The sequence below is a fragment of the Pogona vitticeps genome, chromosome W (assembly GCF_051106095.1).
Source record: "Pogona vitticeps strain Pit_001003342236 chromosome W, PviZW2.1, whole genome shotgun sequence".
NCBI classification, from domain to species: domain Eukaryota; kingdom Metazoa; phylum Chordata; class Lepidosauria; order Squamata; family Agamidae; genus Pogona; species Pogona vitticeps.
Window position 1 is genome coordinate 3027607 of NC_135798.1, and position 25919 is coordinate 3053525.

General features: G+C 48.9%; 1 protein-coding gene across 10 annotated transcripts in view; it reads right to left on the minus strand.

Moving 5' to 3' along the window:
• The window catches only part of LOC144585012 (uncharacterized), a 37229-nt gene extending 12365 nt beyond the window's left edge, over window positions 1-24864 (minus strand). For 3 of the 10 annotated variants that reach the window (XM_078382442.1, XM_078382441.1, XM_078382439.1), the window contains exons 1-3: window positions 24731-24864; window positions 22587-22698; window positions 12759-12854 (exon numbers count right to left, since the gene is read on the minus strand). The gene's annotated coding sequence lies outside the window, so the exon portion shown is untranslated. Of the gene's footprint in view, window positions 1-12758; window positions 12855-14021; window positions 14165-22586; window positions 22699-24458; window positions 24513-24730 lie in introns of those variants that run through there. The other 7 variants (XM_078382440.1, XM_078382438.1, XM_078382435.1 and 4 more) reach the window with 6 other exon arrangements.
• Between the last annotated feature and the right edge of the window lie 1055 nt (window positions 24865-25919).

Sequence of the window (25919 nt, forward strand, 5' to 3'; positions counted from 1 at the left end):
CACCCAAAGCGTTACGTTTTGGCACCAGAACCACCGGAGAAGCCCAAGGGGAGAATGACGGTTCAATCACCCCCAAAGATAACATCTTTTGTATCTCTTGTTCAATTTGGATAGCATGATTACCAATTGCTCTATATGGGCTAGACCGTATGGGCTGGGCGTTGTTCTCAGTAGTTATCACATGACTGATCAATTTGGTGTAACCTGGTTTATCTGAAAACACATCTTGGTATTGTTCTAAAATTTGAAACAACCTTTCTTTCTGATCAACGGTACCTGTTAAAACAAGATTATCAGACCATGTACCTGCATCTTGCAATTCAGACAACATATCAATAGGTTCATTTGCAGCATGAAAATATTCAGCATGACATTGGAAAACCATTGCAGATCTATCTTTGTACAGTTTCAAACTATTGACATGGTAAAGAACAGGTTTCTTATTAGAATCCAACATTTTGACAAGATAATTGACATTTCCCAATTTTTGAACAATTTCACCTGGACCTTCCCAGACAACTTCTAGCTTAGAAGGTCTGAGTGGGTTTAGAACAAGTACCAAATCACCCACAGAAAATTCCCTGTGTCTGGATCTCTTGTCGTGGAAGAACTTCTGACTTGCTTGAGCGTCCAACAAATTGTCTCTGGCTAACTCCTGGACAGCCAAGAGTTTCTCTTGAAGTTTTCTAACAAAATCAGCAACTGGCACAGTACTACTTTTAACCACACCTTCCCAATTGGATTTCAGGAAGTCCAATGGTCCTTGTAGATTTCTTCCAAACACCACCTCACTTGGAGAAAAGCCACCTAGTGAAGAATGGGCTGAGCTACGGTAAGCAAACAAAGCAAAAGGCAAAAGCTCATCCCAAATGTTTCCATATTCTTGGGTCAAAGTTTTAATCATCCTAAGCAAAGTTTGTTGACCTCTTTCCACCATACCATGAGATTGAGGATGATGGGCCGTGGAAAAACTGATGGTTATTCCACTTATCTCGCAGATCTTACGCATAAGTTCACTTGTAAAGGCTCCTGCTTGATCACAAATTATTTTGGATGGTACTCCAATACGCGAGCACAAGTCCACGATGATTCTAGCTATGGTGGTAGCTGTCAGGTTGCTAATAGCGTAAGCCTCGATCCACCTACTGGCAGAACAGATGAAAGAAATGATGTATTTCTTCTTAGATTTAGTAGGAACAAAAGGTCCTAGTACATCCATTTGCAAACACTGGAACACTTGGTCAGGAATTTCCATAATCTGCATTTCGGCCTTTACCTTGTCAGTTTGATGGCCTGTGCGTTGGCAATAGTCACAAGAACTGACATAGTCCTTTACAGTTTTTGAAATACCAGGCCAGTAAAAATGTTGAGAAATTCTCTTTAGGGTTTTTTGTATTCCCTGGTGCCCACTACTCGGATGATCATGAGCCATTTCTAGTATTCTCAGTCTATATTCAGTAGGCACGACTAACTGTTGAACAGGTTGGGCATCCAAGTTGGATTTGGGGAAATATTCTCTGTACAAAAGTCCATTTTCTCCCCACAGGAAACTAACTTGCTGATGCGCAGGGCATTCAGCATAGTTGTCTGCTTGTGACCTCAAAGAAGCTAGAGAGGGATCATTAAGCTGCTTCAGTCTAAAGTCCTCTGATCCCTTAGGTATCACCTCCTCCATTTTAGTTTCTGTTGTAGCTGCATTATCAGGTTTGGTCACAAGAGGCTGCTGTTGGGTAAGGTCTCCATCTGAGCTATCCTCAGTGGATTCCTGCTCCCGTTCAGGATCATGCATCTCCCTACTTTGAGAACGCGTAACTACCGACATTGAAGTTGCATTTTGACTCTGCATGTGATCCAAAAAAGCAAGATCATTTCCAAGAAGAAAATCAGGTTTTCCCTCATGGGTTAAAATATGTTTTGCCCCTGACCAGCTCTTATACGAAATTTTGACATAAGCTAAAGGATTGAAACGCTGATCAGTCTCTATAGATCCATAAGTTTTTACTGGACACCTCAGGTTGTTCAAGATTAAGGTGGGGTCTAGAAAACGTTTGCTTATCGAAGAAATGTCGGCACCCGAGTCACGAAAAGCACTTAAAGCCATATCACCTCCAGGTGTGTGAAGAAAAACCACCTCAGAAAATGTGCGGGTTGCCCAGTCCCTTTGCGCAGTTGGTACTATGCAATCAGGATCCATAACAGAAAACCTCTCTCCTGATGCAGTCTCTTTTACAATTTCTGAGGAAATTGAAGCAATTTGTAAGTCCAAAACTCTAGGCACATATTGGTTTACTGCTGCCTGCATTCCACTGGCTTGCGAAGGGGTTACAGTTAAGTTAACTCCTTCCTGACTCTGTGAAGGCACAATGCTTGACTGGTGAGGCACAGAAACTGCATTACTGGCAGCTGGCACTTGCTGAGTTCCTGCTGGCACAGAACTTACATACGCCATCTTGGGTGTGCCTGCTTTAGATCTGCGTGGAGCTGGCACAGGTGTTTTCCTAGCTGGCTCCTTAACTTGGCTAGCTGGCACATTCAACCTTGGGCAATCTCGTCGCAGATGAGAGCCACCACATTCAAAACATTTAAGAGGCGTTTTACTCTGGCTAGGAGCTAGATTCCTGCGTTGCTCAAATGAACTTTGTCTGGGCTCTTGAGGAAAAGACTTTCTAATTTCAGGCTGACTCTGTCTCTTAGGCGCCACTGGTGCAGTCTTTGGCCTAACAGCAGGTTCATGCGTTTTAAAGGAGAGAATTTCATCAGTCTTTAAAGCAAGGGTTTGCAAGTCTTTGTATCCTCTCTCCAACAAAGTACTCCTTATTTCTGAAGGCACTAAATTAAGAAAATGCTCCATGTACAACACAGTTCTTAAATCCGCAAAAGTACTGGCGCCCAAGGAGCTCAACCACTGATCACCTAGATGTTCTATTTTGTCAGCTAGTGCAGAATAACACTCATTAGGCTGCTTTTTCAGTTTTCTAAAGTTCTGCCTCAGTATTTCCGAAGTGAAACCAAATTTTCTCTTTATCACCTCTTTAAAAGTAGGCCAGTCAGGGTCCTCATCAGATAATTTGGCTACCAAGTTGGCAAGTTGCCCAGAACACTGAGTACGCAATAGCTTAAGGTGCCAGGCCTCCGGTATCTTAAGGTCTCGACACGCCTGTTCATATATCGATAAAAATGATAAGATATCATCGCCATCATGGTAGTAAGGTAGATTGCTTCTATCAACACTGGCTATTGAGTTCTTAAACTCTTCTTTTTCCTTCAGCTCATTAACCAAACGCTCCACCTTTGCCTCTCTGTACTGCTTCAATAATTCATCAGCCATGCTCTGATTACGAATAGTTTGAGTGTGACAAGCAACAAAATCAGCAAACACCATGGCTAACTTATCCACTGGTGATAGACTCTTGTTAGGATCAGGACCCACAGCACCGGCTGCTGCTGCTGCTGCTGCTCCTGCTGTCCCATCAGAAATGCCTCTGCCTGGCACTCCCCTCCCTACTGGAGTGCTGGCACCCGCCATTTCCTCTGCCTGATCCATCTGTTGTAACTTAGTCCAAGTCTGATCTGAATCAGATCTAAGTAGATCCTGGACGTCCTGTGCTGGGAGTTTAGCCATTATATTTCCCTTTTGTAATTCCCTTCTCAGTTGTGAAGAATCATAAGTAATCCTTTGCTTAGCACCACTTGGAGCCAAGACGTCCTGTTCAAGAGCCTCCAAAAGCTCTTGGTGCCAGGGCTTCGTATCTGCACTACCAATCTTAACTTTTCTCTGAGTCACAAACAGCTCTCCAGGCAATTCCAAAAATTCTTCTCCTGCTAAGTGTTGATCCATATAAGCTTCAACCAACGCAAACACCGAGCTGACCCAAAAAGTAAAATCTCTCTCTGCCCATGTAGCCGAAACTGTAGGGCGAGAGCAAAGCCATAAAACACTCTGGCAGGAACAGCCCTAAACTGGAGCTTCCGAAGGGCGACCGTTTACTTGCATGAAAATGCCCACTCATTAAACAGCCCAATTAAACAGATTTTAATGTCTGTTAAAACTTAAGCGTTGTTTCTTATCAGACCTCACTGCAGCTAAGTCTTTCCGTAAGATCCTTAGCTGGAAAGAGAAAAGCAATTTGGCTAATTTACAGCCTGTCAGCATGCACGCACTCCCTCAGCCAAGGCTTCTGGAAGAATGCCTGCAGCTTCACTTACAAAGCAAGCACCATAAATCCATAAATCACACTAAAGCACGTGTTCCGTCCGACCGCTGCCAACCATGTAAACAGCCCTGTGTCTCCAAAGAGATTTATGGGGGTGCAGGAAATCGGGACGAGTAAGAAAACCAGACAAACTTCTAACTGCTGAGCAGAGCCGATTGAACTCAGCCAAGTTCTGTCTAAATTTTCTTACTCAGAGGCCAATCTCCTTATTAAGAAAGCAACACAGTCATAACCATGAGATATACTCAGAATGATCTGGCTCTGAAAGTTTGGTAGCAAACCCACGTGGCCAATTAGACATTCAGCTGGTCTGTTCAAGAAACAAAGCTTCTACATAGAAATCAATCATTACTGTTTTATTAAAAAGAATTACTTTAAAAAAGGTTTCAGTTGATAGTAAAATAAGTCAGTAGGTACATTTTCATTCAAGACTAACGGAACACACCACTCCTCCACTCCAGCTAAAAAAATAAAGAAATGAAACTATGCTAACTAACAAAAAGCATAAATCATCCATCTCACGTGTCTTGGGTCTTCAAAGGCTGATGCTAGATGAAAACCAGTCCATTATGGGAAAAGCACGTGTCTGCCCCCTTTCTCAGGCAAACTCCATCTTACTTCTCTCCTCCTCACTCTTCCTTCTTCTTCCCAGAATGCCTCCTGGGTCTTGTTGTTCCGCCTAACTTTCTCAGGGAGCTTCAGTTGTTATCATTCTTTGTGGCAGAATTATTTTGACTACGAAACTCTCTGCTCTCCACTCAGCTTAGCAACGAGATAACCAGAGAGCGAAGCTTCTCTGAAACAGCATTGAAAACTTTCCTACTACAGAACAGACTTTAAATCAAAATGGATGCTATTGGGACAATCTTAGGACTACATATCCCATTCTAATACACATAAAAACACAGATCATCACAGGCCTTAGAAAGGCTGGCTAACAACAAGGCCAGTGGAGGCGATGGCATTCCAGTTGAACTATTTAAAATCTTGAAAGATGATGCTGTTAAGGTGCTACATTCAATATGTCAGGAAGTTTGGAAAACCCAACAGTGGCCAGAGGATTGGAAAAGATCAGTCTACATCCCAATCCCAAAGAAAGGCAGTGCCAAAGAATGCTCCAACTACCGTACAATTGCACTCATTTCACACACTAGCAAGGTTATGCTCAAAATCCTCCAAGGTAGGCTTCAGCAGTTTGTGGATCGAGAACTCCTAGAAGTAGAAGCTGGATTCCGACGGGGCAGAGGAACTCGAGACCAAATTGCTAACATGCCCTGGATTATGGAGAAAGCCGGAGAGTTCCAGAGAAATATCTACTTCTGCTTCATTGACTATACAAAAGCCTTTGACTGTGTGGACCACAGCAAACTATGGCAAGTCCTTAAAGAAATAGGAGTGCCTGACCACCTTATCTATCTCCTGAGAAATCTATGCTGTACGTGGGACAGGAAGCAACGGTTAGAACTGGATATGGAACAACTGATTGCTTCAAAATTGGGAAAGGAGTACGACAAGGCTGTATATTGTCCCCCGACTTATTTAACTTATATGCAGAATACATCATGCGGAAGGCTGGACTGGAAGAATCCCAAGCTGGAATTAAGATTGCCGGAAGAAATATCAACAATCTCAGATATGTATATGATGCCACTCTGATGGCAGAAAGTGAGGAGGAACTAAAGAACCTTGTAATGAGGGTGAAAGAGGAGAGTGCAAAAAACGGCCTGAAACTCAACATCAAAAAAACTAAGATTATGGCCACTGGTCTGATCAGCTCCTGGCAAAAAGAAGGGGAAAATATGGAGGCAGTGACAGATTTTACTTTCTTGGGCTCCATGATCACTGCAGATGGTGACAGCAGCCACGAAATTAAAGGACGCCTGCTTCTGGGGAGGAGAGCGATGACAAACCTTGACAGCATCTTAAAAAGCAGAGACATCACCTTGCCAACAAAAGTCCGAATAGTCAAAGCTATGGTTTTTCCTGTCGTGATGTATGGATGTGAGAGCTGGACCATAAAGAAAGCAGACTGCTGAAGAAATGATGCTTTTGAATTGTGGTGCTGGAGGAGACTCTTGAGAGTCCCCTGGACTGCAAGGAGAACAAACCTATCAATTCTGAAGGAAATCAACCCTGAGTGCTCACTGGAAGGACAGATCCTGAAGCTGAGGCTCCAGTACTTTGGCCATCTCATGAGAAGAGAAGACTCCCTGGAAAAGACCCTGATGTTGGGAAAATGTGAACACAAGAGGAGAAGGGGATGACAGAGGCCGAGATGGTCGGACAGTATCACCGAAGCTACCAACATGAAATTGACAGAACTCCAGGGGGAAGTGAAAGAGAGGAGGGCCTGGAGTGCTCTGGTCCATGGGGTCACAAAGAATTGGACACGACTTCATGACTAAACAACAAAGAAACATAGAAGAGACCAAAGATCTAATCACTCAATTAAAAGCTGGAAAAGCAGCTGGCCATGATGCTATCCCACTGGACCTATTGAAATGCAAACCGGACTGGTGGGCTTCCCTTTTCACACCTACAGATAATATGGGATCTTGCCAAAATTCTGGACCAATGCAATTCTTGCCCCTGTTTATAAAAAAACAGGAACCTCGCCTCCAGAAAACTTGAGACCAATCCATTTATTGGGAACTCTATGCAAAACATCTCCTAATTAAACTTAATTCCTGGAGGAATAATCAGGCATCACTTGGCCCTGAGCAAGCTGTTTTCAGTAAAGGTAAGGCCACAGTAAATGAACTGCTAAATACTTTCGCATCTTATTAACAAAACAATTAAGCATGAAAATTCTAAATTGGATGTGGCTTTCCTTGACTTAAAGGCAGCTTTCGATTCGGTAGACCGAGAGCTTCTCTTGGAAAAACTTGAAAATATGGGCATAGATAAAAGACTCCTTTCCCTCATAAGAATGTTATACTCTAGCACAACATGCCAAGTTTGTGTCTCTTGGAAAGTGGAGTTAAGTAATCAATTTCCAACCAACAAGGTAGTGAAGCAGGTCTTTATTCTTGCTCCCGCCCTATTCAACCTCTTTATGAATGAACTAGCCCCCTTTCTAGCCAGTGTGGAGGGCCATCCACCAAAACTGGGGACACATTGTGTCCCGTTATTGCTTTATGCGGATGTTATTGCTATCATCTTGCACTTCCATCCAGGTTTGAAATGTTTAATTAAGACAACTGTGGAATACCTGGACAAAGAGAAATGCAACTAAATTATGATGAATCCAAAATTTTGGTTTTCTCAGTCGTGGAAGCTATTGCAATCGAATCTGAATGGGCTGAAAATTGAACAGGTGAAAGAGTATAAAGACCTAGGCATCCTATTCCATTACAAACATTCCTGGTCTCCCCATCAGAAAATGGTTATATATGGAGCTAGGCTCACTGGTCAGGCAATACCTTGTTTCTACTATAATCCTGGCAATTGTTATGTTCTGGTGGCTTTACAGGTTTTTAAATCCTAAATTATCCCACAAATTATGCATGGCATCCCACTCTGGTTAAATGCCATGGATAAGACAATTGAATGGATGCCATCTCTATACTTACATAAAGTGCTGGTGCTACCAAATTATCTTCCCTATTCGGTGTTTTGTCTAAAGACCGGATTTTCCTCTTTGGAAACGATGGCTTGGCTGAGATCATTTCAATTCAATTCTGGCTGAAACTTTTTTAAAACTCTGACCCAGATAGTTTATTATATCAACTATTTCTGGACTCTAAACCTCCCTTTGGGACTACTGCCCTTTTTAAAAAACTGATATATATTGGCTTAGGTAGTGACTCCTTGGGCTCACTAAATCAAGGGAAAGCCTTCCAAATGATTGGAAAACCAGCTGCTTTCCTTTCCCTGCTTAAATGTCCACAAAAACGCAGGGCCATTCTCCCTAGCCAGATGCAATGTCATGCCTGCAACCTTACTATACAGTAGGTTCAAAGGATTCCCGTCCCTCAAAAGACATTGCTCATGCCAGCAGGGTGCATTGGAAACCCTTGCCCACATGTGTCTGCGCTGTCCACACCACCAAAGAGGTCGTTCCAAATTTGTGGCACTGATCCTGATAAAATTGGAGAGAAAATCTGATGTGGACAAAGTCCATTTTATGTTATCTGTGGAGGTGCCTGACATTCTGGAAAGAATTGCAGAGTTCATCAGCTCAATTGTCAGAAAGTGAAGTTTCGCTTTCAATTAAATCTTTTTAGGGATTGGTCTTCTGCTTTCCTCCCTCCAGGATTTTGTATGCATGGGGCACTTAATGAACCAGCTTGGTTATGTTTTATTCTCTTTTATGCCAATAAAGGTTTGTCTGTCTGTCTGTTAGCAGACTTGATTGGCAGGAATCGTGATGACAGGGAGAGAACTTTTGAAGAGCTGAATTCAGGTTCATGGGATTGGTCTTGGATAACTTCATAGATGCTGGACTTCTCCACCCTACTATATATCTTGTAATTCCAACTGTGGTTATTATATTGGGATTATTTGTATGTGTTGTATCTAGACTTTTGCCTCTCTGTGTTGCTTTTTGTTCAACTCAAAGCCCAGGAAAGGCTAAACAAAAATGAGAAGATTTAAATTCAGCATTGTTTCTATTGTCAGAATTTAAAAAGGGGGGAGTGATACCTGGATATGGCCAAAATTAGTTTTATTCTTGGTCTTGGAGTAGAACATTTTATTCTACGTATTATGTTTTCAGCATTACTTCTCTCTTGACCTTTGTATCAAATCAAATGCCTGTATTTCACACCTTCCTCACCTTTCAACTAGTGCCTAGGTTCTTAACCTTTGTTACTCGGATGTTTTTGAACTGCAACCCCCAGAAACCCCAGCCAGCACAGTTGGTGGTGAAGGCTTCTGGGAGTTGCAGTTCAAATCTCCTGAGTAACCCAAGGTTCAGAACCAGTGAACTAGCAGATGGCCGATTTAGGAATGCTGCCCAGAGGCTAAACACAGATAGAATCATAGAATCAGGGAAAAGTGAAATTGGAAGGGGCCGACAAGGCCATCAAATCCACCCCCCTGCTCAATGCTGGAATACAGTCAAAGCAGATCTACCAGGTGATATAAGATAAGGAAGTTGGGACAGTGTGGCATGTTCTAAAAGAAGGTCATTAAGGGGAGGTGGGCACACCCCAAGTATCTATAGGGGACCCATGTGTTTGTTTTGCACATGTGTGTACCAATTAGATGTAGGATCTCAATATTAAGTAGATTTTAGCCAATGGGTTTGTAGAAATCTAAGACTCTGTTATGGTATAAAGTCCCTGTACACTGTATTTTGGGGGTATTCTCTGCTTAAGAGAAGTTCCAAATGACTTTGCATTGGAAACAAGAGAGGAAATGTCAATGTGCAATTTTCCCCATAGAGAGAGGGGAAGAGCGATGTGCCCCAAGGATCGGTCCTGCCATCGGTGCTTTTCAACCGGTTCATCAATGACCTGGAGACAGGGATAAGCAGTGAGGTGGCCAAGTTTGCAGAGGACATGAAACTTTTTCCGGGTGGTGAAGACCCGAAGGGATTGTGAAGAACTGCAGAAGGATCTCTCCAAACTGGGAGACTGGGTGGAAAAATGGCAAATACGGTTCAGTATGAAAAAATGTAAAGTACTGCACAGTGGGACATAAAACTGAATCTTTTTTTCATGAGCGAATGAGTTCTCAGCTGTCCGTGACGGATCAGGAAGAAGAGCTTGGTGTGCTGGCGGACAGCTCGATGAAAGGGTCCACCCAGTGTGCGGCGGCACTGAAGAAGGCCAATTCCATGCTGGGGATAATTAAAAAGGGGACTGAAAACAAAGCAGCCAACATTATACAAAAGGCTGGTAAGGCGACACCTGGAGAACTGCGGACAGTTCTGGTCGACGTACCTCAAAAAAGACAGAGTGGAACTGGAAAAGGTGCACTAGAGAGCAACTCAAAGAATGACTGGGGACGGGGGCCCTCCCTGATGAGGAAAGGCTACAGCGTTTGAGGCTCTTGAGTCTAGAGAAAAGGTGCCAGAGGATGGTTACATGATGGAGACACATACAAGTCTGCAGGGGATGGATCAAGTGCCTAGACGGGGGCTCTTTTCCCTCTCACACAATACCAGAACCCTCAGGGGACGTCCACTCCATTGGAGTGTTGGTAGAGTGAGAACAGAGGAAAGAAAATATTTCTTTACCCAGCGTTTTATTAGTCTGTGGAACTCCATGCCACAGAATGTGCTGGTGACATCTAGCCTAGATGCCTTGAAAAGAGGGGACTGGAGAGATTTCTGGAAGAAAAGTCAATCGGAGGTGACAAGCCATGATGGGGATGTATAATCTCCAGGCTTCGAAGGGAGGGACCTCAAAAGACCAGATGCAAGAGAGGGGGATCAGGAGACAGGGATCTCGTGGTCTCATGCGCTCCCAGGGGCTTCTGTTGGGGCCACTGTGAGATATAGGAGGCTGGACTAGATGGGCCTTTGGCCTGATCCATAAGGGCTCTCCACCCTAAAGAAGAGATGATATGGGTTAAGGCTCTGATGGCACCACGAAGCCTACGGAAGGAGAGACCAAGAGCTGACCGATGCTCTTTCTCAGGCTTTGACATCCCTCACCATCGAAGGCAAGGAAGAGGGAAGAAGCTGGTGTGTGATGCCTTTTCTGAAGAAAGATGTATTTTTAACACATCTGGGCGCCATAGCCCTAAAAGCAAAAGAAAAAAAAATACTTGCCCCATTCTTTGTGGGGCGGGCCGATGGGCCACTTATTCACTTTCCTTCTTTGCTTATTTATTTTATTTTTATTTTATTTATTTCATTTATTCCCCGTCTATCTGGTCATTATGACCACTCTAGTCATTACGAGCACTTGCTTCATTCTCCAGAGAGTTAGCAGGGTTTTTTCATTTGTTTTGTTTTTACATCAAAAGATACAAATGCCCAACAACTCCTTTCTTCCCGGAAAGTCGATTTAGGTCTGATCAAAGCCCTGCTAACCCAATAAAGCAGGAGCAGCAACAGGAGGAGAAGAAAGCAGAAGAATACTGGCCCAGGTCAAAGTGAAGGAGTATTTTTAACTCTCCAGCTATTTCTTACATCATTTTTAATTCCTTAATTTGGAATCACTCCCTTGCTCTTTCTAAATGGAGGAGACCCACCACCCAGCCTGTGGGAGTTTGTCAAGGCAACTCCGAGGTCGATGCATGGATTAAAGAGCCCTCCACACGTTGAGATTAATAATTGGATCTTTCATTTGCTTTTCCCTTTTCAAAGTTCCCCAAAGCAGAAGTGGCTTCTTTAGTTCAATCTTCAAGATCCCAAAAGGAGAAAGAAGAGACTCACAAGAGCCCCATGACAGAAAGGGGGGGGGGGAAGGGTCCTACCCTCTACCCAAAGAAAGTGGAGGGAGCCCAAGCCAGTGAAGAGGGGAAAGGGGACTGTAGTGAACAGCCCTGTCCTCACCTGTCCGTCACCGCAGAACCTTATAGCAGGAGCCTATGAGTGGGCGGAAGGCGGAGCCAAGGCGGGAGGGAGCTGGATATATAAAGGCTGGTGGATGGGGTCTGACGGAGAAGATGCTGAGAAAGAGAGAGACTGTGTGTATCTTGAAAGTGACTAGAGAGTGAGTTAGAGATCTGTAAGAGCCTAGATTGAAACAGAGGGTGAAAAGAGTTTTAAAGTTATATCAGATTTGATTCCAATACAAGTGATTGGCAACCTGTGATTGATCTAATGAATATTTATCACCTAATAACTTCCCTAATCAAATAAGAGCCTTAAGTTTTAAACAGCACACTTGTCTCTAAACATATTTGGTATTAAAGAATTAATATCTGGTGGCAGCAAAGAAGAAAGAAGGGCGAGAACCTCGTGAAGGCCTGGGGGGGGGCGCAGGGGCTTCAGAGGAAATCGCCACAGGGACAAAGTAGGAAAGGTATGGCTAGAAGGGATGGAGAACGCATGGATTCCTATGTGGGAGAGGATGATGATACCAAAAGAAGAGGCAGGAAGGGGAAGGAACCATCGCTCAGCCCATAAACCTTTCTACTGGGGCAGCCTTAGTCTATTGTCCCTTTTATCCTCCCACTGAAGGAGAAGGTGGGAACAGAACTGAGTTTCCCTATTCATCAATTATCATCGGAGTCCGAAGTACAGGTGGAGGGTGCAAAGCCCAATCCCCCAGTCTGGCTTGTCTGTCAAGGGGGAACAAGAAGGGAGGCTTCAAGGGGAACCCCCCCACACACACACACACACCCCAAATCAGGACAACCAAGGTTTGCCTCTTGTCAAGAGGACCGAGGATGGGGTTGAGGGGTGAGCAGGATTGAGATCTTTAAATAAAAACTTTAAAATAAGATGCAAAGAAAACCATATCCCCCAAAACCAGCACTTTGCACGTGTTCAGAGAGGCAGTGTGGTGCTGTGGATGGAGTACCGGACTGGAAACCAGGAGACCTGGATTCAAATCCCTGCCAGGCCAGGGAAACTGAGAGGAGAGAGATAGTGTGGGGGAGGGGGGCAAGGCTACTTCAGCCACCTCTTGAAATCTCACTTACCTTGCAAATGTTGGAGGGATCTGGGATGTGGTTCTTTGTTTTCGGTCCCCCCCCCCCCCAAAAAGCAAAGGGAAATCAACTCAGTCTCGCCCCTTCCTAGGAGAAAAGAAAAACAGGAAAGATCATCTGGGAGGCTTTTATGCATAAAGCAAATGGTAAAAAAATCTTTCCTTTCGGGAGATTTTGCCTTCCTTGTGCTCCTATCGAAGGGGGGGCTCCCTCCCCTCTTTCTCACATCGATGGAGGGTCACGAGAGGAGAAAGTGGAAGGAGAAGTTCGGGGGGGGGACGACGCCCTTCCCTTCCCTCCCAACCAAGCGCCCCTGAGAAGAGGGGGGGAGGGAGGAGAGAGAAGATCCCGGAGAATATTGTTTCCGATCCAAATCAGCAGCAGCCAATCTCACACAAGACTCCACATACGGAGAGACACAGAGCTCTGGGTGGGAAGAGAAGGGGGGGTGGGGGTGGGAGTGGGATGGAGGGTCTGGGTTCAGGTCAGGGCCTGGTTCAAGGGCCAGGAACTTCCCTCCCTTGCAGGGGCAGCATCAGCACCCGCCCTGGGTGCCATAGAAATGAAGAATCATCCTCATCATCCACACCCCTCCTTCCCAGCCGGCCCCCCTGTCTTCTCCCTCCTCCAAGCCCCATTTCTCTCCCCCACCACAAAAAGCCCCCCCCCCATTTTCTCACTTGGGGTTCTCCAGGACCCCCTTTCCCCAAAGCTTTCCAACAACAAAAGGGTTTTCCTGGGGGGGGGATCCTGCTCAGACTTCGCCCCCCCTGGGGGGGGATCCTGCTCAGACACACACACACACACACACACACAAAGGGTGAAGGGACTCTGTGAGAAACACACAAAGAGGGGGCCTTGCTGGGGGGGCGGCCCTCCTGCCCCTTCGGGGTATCGGGATCTCGCCCCCCCCCGCCCTGACTTCCCGCCTCTCTCCCCCACACACACAAACACACAGAGACACAACAACACACACACACAAAAGCCCCGCCGGAGATTCTCCCCCCTTCCCCCGGAGGAGTGTCAGTGGGGGGGGCAGCGAGTGGGAACCTCTTTCTAGGGACCCCCCCCACCCCACTGCTCTCTCTCCCCCCCCCCAAATAAAGCCCCAAATCGAGTGTGAGGGGGAGTGGGCAGGTATTTTTCTCCTTCTGGTGGGGGGGGGAAACCTTCTAAGGCGCCCCCACCCCCCCTGTTCTCATGCCTCCCCCTTCCCTCTCTCCCCCCCAAATAAAAGCCCCAAATCGCCCCCACCTCCGTCCCGATCCTGAAGCGGGAAAAGAGGCCGGAAAGAAACAGCGAGAGAGAGGAAAAAAGGGGGGAGGGAGGGAGCACAGCATCCACTTCCTGTGGGGGGGACACACCCCCCCCCGGAAGCACCCCTCCTCCCTCTCCTCTACAGCTTTCATAGCTCTATGTTCTCCCCCTCCCTTCCCTCCCCAGGATGCCCCTCCCCCTTGGACACAGAGACAAAAAACCCTCCCCCCTCCTCAGTGGCGATTGGTTGGGAAGGAGGGCGGGGAGAGAACATAGAGCTACGAAAGTGTGAGAGGACCGGGGAGGAGGAGGAGGAGGGGGCTGCTTCCGGCGCTGCATCCCCCCCTTCCCTCCCCCTTTTTCCCTCTCTCTCACCCCTCCCCCTCCCGACCTCTTTCCTGCCTGAGAGGATTTGGGGCCTTTTTGGGGGGGGGGAAGAGAGGGACAGGGAGGGATGTCCCTAGAAAGATATTCCCCCCCCCCCCCGGAAGGGGAGAAAAATACTCGGGGGGGGGGGACGAGGCTGAAGTTAGCTTCTTATTCAGCCAGCTTCTTATTCACTTCTTATTCGAGATCCAGCTTCTTATTCACTTCTTATTCGTGTCCCAGCTTCTTATTCAGAACATGTTGTATTTAAACTATTAAACCAAGTTGGATCACTCAAATATCAGGGTATTAATAATAAATCATATCTCTAACACAAATTACAATAGTATTTTGCCTGGCCCAACACTGTTTTGGGCACGGAATAGGCTGGTAAAGTGGGCACGGCTGCATATTTTACCATTTTGAATAAGAAGCTGGAGTGTTGCAAGGGCTAACGAGTCATGGTCAACTTCTTTATTCTCATAGTGGCGATAATTTTATTGTTGATTTTCCATTTTTGCTAAATCTTTCAAATGCTGATAATATGTCTAATTACCTTTTACGCCATAGAGTCATTGATAATTGAAAAAACTTTATTAATGGAGCACAAAAATGTATAAATGAGATTGTTTAATAATTCTGTGCAAAACAAGAATATCTATTTACAATAATACAGTGGTGCCTCGCTTAATGAGCGCACTGTAGAACGACGAATCCGCATAGCGATGAGGTATTTGAGATCTCAAATGCGATCGCATACCGATGGCACCTACGGGCAAAAATCGCTTTGTGATGATCGGTAAGCGATGCCCGGGAATCAGCTGTTCGGCGGTTCCAAAATGGCCGCCGGAAGCCCCAAAATGGCCACGCGCAGCATTTTTGCACCCTGCCCTCGCTTACTGAGGGCGCGAAAATGCCTGCGCTATGGAGCAAATTCACTGAACTGTGAGTTTGGAGCCTATGTACAGTGTACAGTGGTGTCCCGCATAGCAACGTTAATCCGTTCTGGATTAATCGTCACTATGTGGAAACATCGCTAAATGGAACGGAAAAATCCATAGGGACGCATTAAACTTTGTTTAATGCATTCCTATGGGTGATAAACTCACCGTTCAGCGATGTTCCTCCATAGGGGCGGCCATTTTCGGTGCCTCTAAAGCGAGACAAGACAGCGGGCTGGCCATTTTGGAACCGCCGACCAGCTGACCGAAAATGGGGCCTTTGGCATTTCCTCCAGCTGAGCAGCGGGAGCTTCAAAGGCCCGCCGCTCAGCTGGGAGAAAATGTCTGCAGTCTTTCGGCAGTGGCTTTGGAAGGACCCCGAAGCCACCGCCGACCGCCCCAACATTTGCCTTCCGAGCTCTCAAGGGCTTTCCCCCCGACATTGGAGAAAGCCCTTTGAGAGCTCGGAAGGCTCTCAGCGGTGGCGGGGGCAGGGTAGGGGGTGTCCAGATGGCTTCCAGGTGAAGCACTGGACGCCATCCGGACCCACCTACCCGGCCCCTGCTGCCAGGAGCCGTGCCTTGCCCACCTATCCCAGCCATGTTGGGACTCCCGGGAGTCCGGGCATGGCTGGGTAAGTGGGTGCAGCGTGGCTCCCGGAGGCAGGGGCAGGGTAGGGGGGTCCGGATGGCTTCCAGACGAAGAACTGGAAGCCATCCGGAACCCCCCCTGCCCCCGCCCCGCCGCTTGAAGCTGCCCCGTGCCCGGCCAGCGCGTCCGAGCAGCGGTGGAGAAGCCTTTCCCTGAGGCCTCTCGGAAGCGCTGGCCGCGAAAATGCCGGCCAGCGCTTCCGAGAGGCCTCGGGGGAAGGCTCCTCCACCCCTTAGGTGTGCTGGCCGCCATTTTCGTGGCCAGCGCTTTCAAGCAGTGGCGGAGAAGCCTTCCCCTGAGGTGTCTTGGAAGCGCTGGCCGCGAAAATGCCGGTCAGCATGTCTGAGCGCCGGTGGCGGAGCCTTCCCCCTCCTCCCGGTTCTGCACGACCCACCCCTTACCCTCCGCTCCGCGGGAGCGGAGAAGGGGGTGAAGGGTTGGGAGGAGGACGGCCGGGAACACCCGAGCCTTGCTCTCATCGACCCACCCCTCACCCCCTTCTCCAACGCTGCGGCTCGGCTTTGGAAGCGGCTTCCGAAACCCAGCGTCAGTGGCGGAGAAGGGGGTGAAGGATTGGGAGGAGGGTGGCTGGGAACGCTGGAGCCTTGCCCTCCTCGACCCACCCCTCACCCTCATCTCCGCCGCCGTCGCTGGGCTTTGGAAGCCACTTCCAAAGCCAAGCAGCGGCATCAGAAAAGGGTTGAGGGGTTGGGAGCAGGGCAAGGCTCTGGAATATGCAAGCCTTGCCCTCCTTGACCCACCGCTCACCCTCATCTCTGCCACCGCTGCTGGGTTTCGGAAGCCGCTTCCAAAGCCCGGCGGCGGTGGCGAAGAAGGGGGTGAAGGGTTGGGAGGAGGGTGGCCGTGATCCGCATCGTGGCCGGCTACCCCATCCATGGATGGACTACCAAGAGTCTGACAATGGGGGAGGTAGCTGGCCGGGACCCGGATCCCAGCCGCGGGGGGAGGGTGGGAGGGATCTGGATGCCTTTCAGGCATCCGAAGTGGAATCCCGGCGGTGGCCTCAGAAGGACCCTTCGGAAGGGTCCTTCCGAGGCTACCACTGGCATTTTCCCCCAGCTGACCGGCGGGGCTCCCACTCAGCTCGGGGAACATACCCCCTCCGAAGGGGAATCCCGGCGGTGGCCTCGGAAGGACCCTTCAGAAGGGTCCTTCCGAGGCTACTGCCTGCATTTCCCTCCAGTTGAGCGGTGGGAGTGGTCCTTCGGAGGCTCCCACCGCTCAGTTGGGAGAAAATGGTGCCAATGGGGAAAATCGCAAAGCGATTTTTCCCCATAGGCAACATCGTAATGCGATCGCAAAAGGGATAGCAAAAAAGCCATCGCTATGCGGATTCATTGTTAAACGGGGCGCTCGTTATACGAGGCACCACTGTATATCAAAATTGAATATCAAACAGAATAATTTACTAAAACTTTGTTCACTCAAAACTATTCCGTTAGAACCAAATGCAGCCAGCTGCAGTTATCTGTGAATAATATCCTGTTTCTAGGGTGGATTGAGTATGTTAACACATGGATCTGTGATTTTATCCCTTATTACAGTGGTGCCCCGTATAGCGACGTTAATCCGTTCCAGGTTTCATTGGCGAACATCAGACAATTGCACAACCACTTCTGACAAAATGCATTGCAGAGACTGGGCATTAGCTGTCATCTGTACAGACAGCACTTTGTTGTCCTCCTCCATTTTATTGATGTCATAAAACAATCCAGTTAGTGTTAGATCCAACCACAAAATGGAAAAAAGAGAAGAAGGGGGAAATGATTATACAGCACATACAAGGAAAACAAGATGTTTTGTGACATGTTTCCTAATTAATTAATTAATTAATTAAACAAACAAACAAACAAACAAACAAATAAAAGAGCCCTAAAATACATTCAGCATTACTGAAGTCTATGGTTAATGAAATAAACTGAAACCTATGGATATGAAGAGCCACAATGTGCATAAAATCCAAAACATCAAGTATTACCTCAGTGGTGGAACTCGGTCATTCTGCTATAAAGGCAGGATGTTTGATGATTTGCTTGAAAGATGACCTCTACCAAGCAGGGAAATTGGAAGATTTGGATTGAGTTATTTAGCACTTTCACAGCTAAAGGTGGTGGTGGGGTTTCTCTCAGATGTTCGCACAACCACTATTGACAAAAAGCATTGTAGAGAGTCTTTGCAGAGGTGGGGAGAGATCGTGTTGGCCTCCATTGGGGGGGGCTTTCCCCCCAAGCTCCGAGATGTGACACACACACCCCAAAGTCCAGGGCTGGCCCACGTCTCCTTTGTACCACAACTGGCCCGCCCAGCCTCGTCCGGGGGGGGAGGGAGGGATTTCTTCTCTTGCCCCATTCAAACGTGTGGGGAAGGAGGAGACGGTTGGGACCGGAGGAAAAGCCCCACCCTGTTGAACTTCTGCCTGTCACGGAAGCCTTTAGAAGGGCAGGGTGTTGATGTGACGACACACAGATAAGAGGCGAGCACCAGTGAACCCCTGAACCCTGAAAAAACAGCACATCCCCCCTCCCGTTTTTTCTCTCCTGAGGGAGGAATTTTTTAAAAAATGAACAGCTACTAAAACTCGCCCAACAACCTTCCTGAGGCAAAATGTTCTGCCCGCCTTCTCAACTGCGCAGGTGCTACAAACCCCCCACCCTGCTGGCTAACCCCAGCCCCCTCTGTGGGGAAGAGGAGCGCATGCACGGGAGGGAGAGCGAGCCAGTGAGGGGATCTCACACGTGTGCAGAGACGAGCTGTGGGTGGGCTTGGAGGGCAGCCTGTCAGTCACTCGAGGGGGAAGAAGAGGTGGTGGTGCACAAGAAAATAAATAAGATTTTGAGAAGACTGCCACAAGGAGGCAGATATCCAGGATCATGTCCCTTCCAGAGTATGCAGATAGATTTCACAGAATTATTGCCATTGGGGAGACTGAAGTATTTACTGGGTTTGGTAGATCACCTGACAGGATGGGTAGAAGCATATCCAATGGCATCAGCAACGACCGCAGGTGTAGCAAAAATCATATTAAAAAAGATAATACCTCGACGTGGGTTAGTAGAAACAGTGGGGTCAGATCAAGGAAGTCATTTCACTTCTAAAGTATTACTACAGGGAATAATGGATGGTGTGGGAATAACATGGGAATTTCATACTCCAGGGCACCGTCCTTCCTCTGAGCGTGTGGAGTGGATGAATCAAACGCTGAAAAAGCAGTTGGCGAAGTTAGTACTGGAAACAAAGATGCCATGGAGCAGATGTTTGCCAACTGCATTATTGAGAATCAGGACTGCCCCCCGGAAGGATATCGGTTTATCACCCTAGGAGATGTTGTTTGGCTTACCATGCATGGGGGGAGGTAGAATACCCACAGTTGGAAACCAATGACAAGTTTCTTATACAATAGACACTTGGCCTGTCCACCTCTTTTTCTTTTCTCCAATCAAAAGGGCTTTTGGCTCAAACTCCACCACTGGAATCTGCTGTACACAAGGACCAGCCCGGACGTTGGGTGTGGATAAAGTGCTGGAGAGACCAGAAACTAAAACCTGATTGGGACGGCCCACTCCGAGCACTCTTGGTCACTGAGATCATGGTCCGAATAGCGGGAAAAGGGTGGACTCATCATACCAGAGTAAAAGGACCAGTCAATCCACCCAAAAACACAGAATGAAGCAAAATCGTATGGATGCATGCTCCAACCAAGACAAAGTGTATCCCACTACTGGACAATAACTGAACAGTTCCATCAATATGTCAAGGATTACAGTCCATTGTCGCCTTTTGAGGGTCTAAGGTCCCTCAGCCATGCCATGTACCGCATACAAGCGGTGGTGGAAATATTAGCAAACGAGACAGGGGGAACCTTGGAGCTAATAAAAATAGAACTGAGCCACTTGAGACAGTTATCTTTGCAGAACAGGAAGGCCTTGGACATAATCTTGGCTGTTACAAGAAGGAACGTGTAAATGTATTGGAAAGGAGTGTTGTGTGTATGTTCCCGATTATGGGAAACAAAATTGAGGAACATATAAATCATATAGAGGAAGTAGCTGAGGGTGGAAGAAGGGTGGAAGAAGGGTGGAACCCATTATCCTGGTTAAGGAGCTGACTACCAAATTTAGGGTGGTTAAAGACAGCTTTTCTGGGAGCAGTAATGATAGTAAGAGGGTTAGTATGTTGTTGCATTTTACACTGTGGTCCCATGCTTTGTGGATGCATAAAAGAGACACATCGGGGTGTGTTTATTCCAATGATGGCAATCAGGGAAATGACCTATGGGTTACCAGAAATTGGGAAGGAAACTATGATTGAAAGAGAGGGAACATTAAAACCCTTTGAGGCTGCTAACGGCAAAGAAAAGTAACGCAAAAGGCAGCAAATTCTGAAATAAGAAAAGGAGGGAGTGTGAGAAATAGAGGAATCAGGGCTGCTTTGGCAGGATCTTGTAGAGACATAATGATTAAGTAGATTGCTTCTGTAACCAATTAGTACATGCATTTGTTAATTATGTAGCTGACATTAGGAAGTTTAGGGGAGATCCGGGAAGCCAACAGAGAATGTGCAGATACGGGAGGTGCCCCATGGTCCTGACAAAAGGATGAAGTGAGTGAACCTAAATAAGGGTCTGGGGTCTAGGAAAAGAGGGGAGTGGGAGATGTAAACAGAGGCGGGGCTTCCTGTGATCAGTTTAGGCGCACTGGATAGGCTGCACACCTCGGATTGCCCAGACCAATGGGGAAGCAAGGGAGGGCCCCTGCAGCCGGAAGTAGGCGATTAAATATCATAGGACATGTAATGATGGGTGTGTCTACCCAGCTAGGACGCCCGCTTTTGCAAAAGTGCTTTTTAATAAAGGAGAGCTGCTTGTATTCGTGGTCGTCCGGTTACTGCATTTAAGTAGCAAGGGGTGGGCATTTGTCACACTTCCATCATCAGCGTCTTCCTTCCTCCCTTCCATCCCCTTGTCTATCTATTCTCCCCCCCTCCCTCCTTCCCTCCTTCCGACACTCTCAAAACCTTGCTTGATCAAGAAAGTGGCTCCTGCGGCTGGAATGGCCGACTGCCCTGAGAAAAGCTTTTTTCCTACCCCGTATTTTACTTTTTGCCATTGGGGTGGAAGTGTTCCTGCTGCCTTCCTCAGTGTCTAATCTCTCCCTCAGGAGGGTGAAGGAGAGAAAAAGAAACAGGGAGAATGAAAAAAATGCTAAAAAGGAAAGGGGAGGAGGGAGGAGGAGAAAAGTAAAGAAAAAAGCAAAATTCTACCTGCCACAAAGCCTTGAAAAAGGCAGAAAAAGCTCTCCCTCTTCTCCCTCCTGGGGAGGGGAGGAGCAGAGGGCAGGGCTCTCCTTGACTGCACTTAGAGAGAAAACCTGAGGGATTCCCCCCCCCCAGAAGGAGAACCACCCGAAGTGTCACCGTTTGCCCGGAGGAGCCTCTTTTCCTCTCCTTAAAGGGGGGGGGAAGAAATGGCTTCCAAGTGAGCCCCCCATTGCCCCTCCCAACTGCACAGGCACAGTGACCCCCCCCAGGCCTTTCCCCACTTTTTGCTCAGCATTCAGAGGGGAGAGGGAGAGAAGGGGGAGTGCCTGGGGGAAGCCCTCCCCCGAGACGAAGGGAGGTTTGCATGCACACACACACACACACAGATGAGATGTGCCTCAAGGGACCTCTGCATGTGCAGAGACCCATGGAGATGGGGCCAGCCAGCCAGGAAAGGGTCAAAGGGTGGGGCAGCTGATGGGCCCAACCTCCCTTCTCCCTGTCTGGTTCTCCTCCTCCACACCTCTCTGCCTCCCTTTCACACCTTTTCCAATCCTCTGGGGATCCATAGCTCACTCCTTGGAAATGTCATTCTATACAACACATCACATGTGTGCGTGTTTCTCTGTGTGTGTGGGGGGGGGAGGATCAGGAAAATGTGGTTTACAATCCTTTTATAAGCCACATGTTAGATGGCCAGAATAGCCACTGATCAATTTGGGACGAATCCTCAAGGGGTTTTGGCTACAACCGGACACAGTGAAAGAGGGCAGACGGCAGTACAGGAAAAATGAATAAAGAGGCTTCGGGCAGTCAAAGAATCTCCTTTATCTTCAATAAAAAGAATTTATTGAGGAGGGAGAACCTTTCATCATAGATACTGAGGAGTAGCAAAGCTAGTATCAGCCTCTGAGGCTCTTGCATTTGGGGGTGTCGTGAGCCAGGTTGAAATGTGAACATTTTAAGGGCATGTTTCGAAGCTCTCGTATCTCACGTCTGCAATGGGACAGAGAGTGGGGTGAGAGGGGGGAGTAAGTAATGAGAACGGCTATTGCACTTCTAAATGACAATTTCTAATAGACAATTGACTATTAAAAAATGAAGTTAAATCCAAAACCTGCACTGGATCCCAACTCTTCAGTTGTGTGGAGCAGCAGAACAAAATGCTTTCTTAAATATCCGGTCCTGTTTTTGACTGTGGCACTGGAGCTTTGCGCTCCCGACACACACGCTCGGGGTGCTTCCATTGACTGAGGCATCTCTGGGGGGGGGGGCTGCCAACCATCATCCTTCACAGTCTCAGCCCAGGAGACAACGGGATCCTTACCTGGAGAGACCTCGTTTCCAGTAGGAGATCCTGGTGCAGAGATCTCGAACCTCGATCCAGAAGATCCCTCGCTCTTGTTGGGGGCAATACGGGGTCACCTCCTCAAAGGCCACTGGAAGCGGGAAGGAGAAAACACAGTCTTACTGGGTGGAAAAGGCCCCACAACATCCAGATGTTTTTTTTTAAAGGTTTGGAAATAACAGGCATCCTCTGAAGTTCAGCTTCAGTAACCTGAGTCGCATCTCCAGTTTTCTGACAAACAGGTCAGCTGCGACAATTACGTCTGGCTGATTTTGAAACACTGGGCCAGTAGAAAGGAGTAGTAATTCTATTCAAGGTCCTTTGGAGGCGAAGGTGGCCAGAAAAAGCAGCAGCGTGGGCTAAAGCGAAAAACCTTTTCTCGGTAAGGCTTTGGCACTGTGTCCAGGGAGGCAAGAGCTCCTCGTAAGAAAGTCCCAGACCAACCCTGACACAGCCACCCACACCTATGGGGGGACAGTGCTTGGAGGGGCTCCCCAGCCTCAGTGCAAGGAGAGAAGGACGTGGGGTGGGTGAGTCGGAGAAGGGAAGGAAGAAGAGGTTGAGCAAAAGAGAGATGCCACACCCACCTAGAGGCTCCCAACAGAGACATCCGGGGGGGGGGGGGGAATAACCTAGCTCAGAGGCAGAAACCTCTGCCTGAGCAGACAGCACTCCCTCCCCCACTTTCGGAGTTTACAACCTCAATCTTAATTAATTGTTCATCAGGCTCCGGCTGCCCATCAGTCCCTTCAGCATGTTTTGAAGGCAACGAACTCCACTTCCCCAGCTCAGCAATTTCTCTGTTTTTAAGCATTCTGTGCAGCCTTTAGGCCCTTGATTTCTTTCTCGTGCCTAATCAACCGGGCTAAGCAAAGACACCCGTTTCTTCCTTCAGGATTTAGGAAGTCTCATTCGTAGCCCCCTTTTTCTCCTGGTCAGAGGTCCTAAGGCCGCCCAGAATGTTAAAAACAGTCCTATGGGTTTTAAAAGGCAAATGGGCAGAAGTGTGTGGAAACGCTGGTTTAAAAAAGGAGAAATAGCACCTCCCACACAAAAGGGCCACAGAGCAGACGGGCGTTGGAGAAATCAGCTTTCCCGAGGATGACCTCCCTTTCCTTCATCCTTTCCTTCATCCGGCCTAAAGGCTGACAGAAACAGGCAGCGACTCGGGTTCAGCAATGAATGACCACGGCTTCCCTTGAGCTACAGAAATCATCCTGTCAGAATGCAGAACGAACAACTCTGGTGACCTGGAAGGGTATCTCTTCACCAGAAATACCTTCGTTCTCTCATTTCTCCCCCCCCCCCAAACGTGCAAGCCGGTTGCAGAAAGAGTCACCCCCCCGAAACGCACCGACTCTCACAGGCGCCGAAGCCTGGCAGACCCCGAGGGAGGTGGAAAAAACTCTTTACCCCCTCACACGAAAACACGAAAAGGCTTGTTTCAAAGAGCCTTTCCTGCCATGTCTTGCCCGCCTATGTCCTGTCATGATCTCAACTCCTTCCCCCCCCCAGGCTGGACACTGCCTAACCCCCCACCGGACGCTGATCCTCTTCACCCACAGCCTGGGATCGGGGCCCCAGAGAGGCCCTGCCCTCCCTCCTTGGCCTTGGCTTGTTTGTGCGTTTGTTGGAGGAGACCCAGAAGAAGGGAAAGGCCAGCCTCGACCGAAGGGAGGGTGTGTGTGTGTGGGGGGGTGTTTTGGGGGTCAGGTTTGCCATTTGGGTTCCTTTCCACTGTTTTTGGAAATGACCCCCCCCTCTGTCTCTGCTTCCCCCACCCCACAGACAGCTTATGCCACGTCCCGTTCTTCCCTCCCTCCCTCCTCGCCCCCCCCCGCCTTTGCCCACCTCCTGCCCAGACCCGATGGGGGGGGAAGATCCTCGGAGCCCCATAGAGGTGGGGGGGGAGAGGGAGGCAGGAGGGGGGGGTGATCTCCGGGGGGGGGGCTTCCGCTTCCTGTTAGAGCAGCGCCTCTTCCGCCTTCTAGGTTCCTCTCTCTTCCCCCCCCCCGCTTTCTCCCCCCCCCAAGAATGGAGAGAGAGAGAGAGAGAGAGAGAAGGAGGCAGAGGGTCATGAGGGGCCAGCGACCTCTTCACCCCCCCCCCCAATATGTGCATACCTGAGGCCAAGAAGGAGGAGAGACCGGGTGGGTATCGTCGCTGAGGGAGGGGGGGCAGGGACTTCCGAGGGGGGAGAGGGTGAGGCGCCTCTCCTCTTTTCTCTCTCCAGAATGCCCCCCCCCGCCTGCCTTCCTTCCTTCCTTCCGGGCTTCCCTCCAACCTTGAGGCCTTGAGGGGGGGAGGGGAGGAGAAAAAGGGCGGGAAGGAAGAGAAAGCCCCCAAAGGGCGCAGGCGCGTCAGGGACCAACCGTCCTCTGGTGGGGGAGGGAGAGAAGGGGGCGGGGCCTCTGAGGGGGGGGGTCGGTCACTATTTCCCCCCCTCAGGAGGGGATACTGAGGCGAGCGGGGGTGGAGGGGTGGTTCTCCCTTCCCTCCCCTTGGAAGGCTCTCCCCGTTCGGAGCCTCTTTCTCTGAGGTGATTCGCCCGAGGTGGTTTCCCTTCAGGAGCGAAGGGACCATCACCACCACCATCTCTTTCCCTAGAACAGTGGTCAGGGAACAGGGGTAAATTACCCCAAATAGAGTAAAAATGAAAATCCTGGGGGTAATGAGGACGCGACCATAACCCCCTTCGCTCCTCCTCTGCCTGGAGGGGGGTCCCCGGTTTCCCCCTTCCCGCCCCCTTCTCCAGCCCAGCTGCAACCAAGCCACGGCAGATGGCGGCCGGCGACGGGCCCTGTAGGAGTCTGTTGGGCGCCAGCGGCAGCGCTTGCCCGGTTGCGTGGCTTCCTTCGGCAGTGCCTCCGCGCCGGCCAGGCCTGGTGGAGCCTCTTCCCCTCCATGCGGCAGCTGTCGCAGCGCTTCGATGGCAAGGCCTGCGGGAGCCCTGACGCCGAGGCCCAACACGGCCACCGCGGCGAGCAGCTGCCAGAGCCAGTGCGAGAGCGGGAGGTGGCCCCGGAGGGCGAGCCACCTGCTGCTCTTCAACGTCCGCCCAGGAGCCACCCGCGGGCGGAGAAGGGGAGCCGCCCCCATGGGGCCAAGGACTGAGCGCGGCCCCGCCAGGCGGCAGCAACGGAGGCCTGGGCGTGGGTGGCGAGGCTTCAGCGGCGGTGCTTGACTGGCCGCGCGTGACCGAGATCCTTCCTTTCAAATCAAGGGGGTAATGTCGGCATATATACATTTTTTAGGGGGTAAAAGGTGAAAAAGTTCCCTGACCCCTGCCCTAGAATGACCAAGGTCTTAATT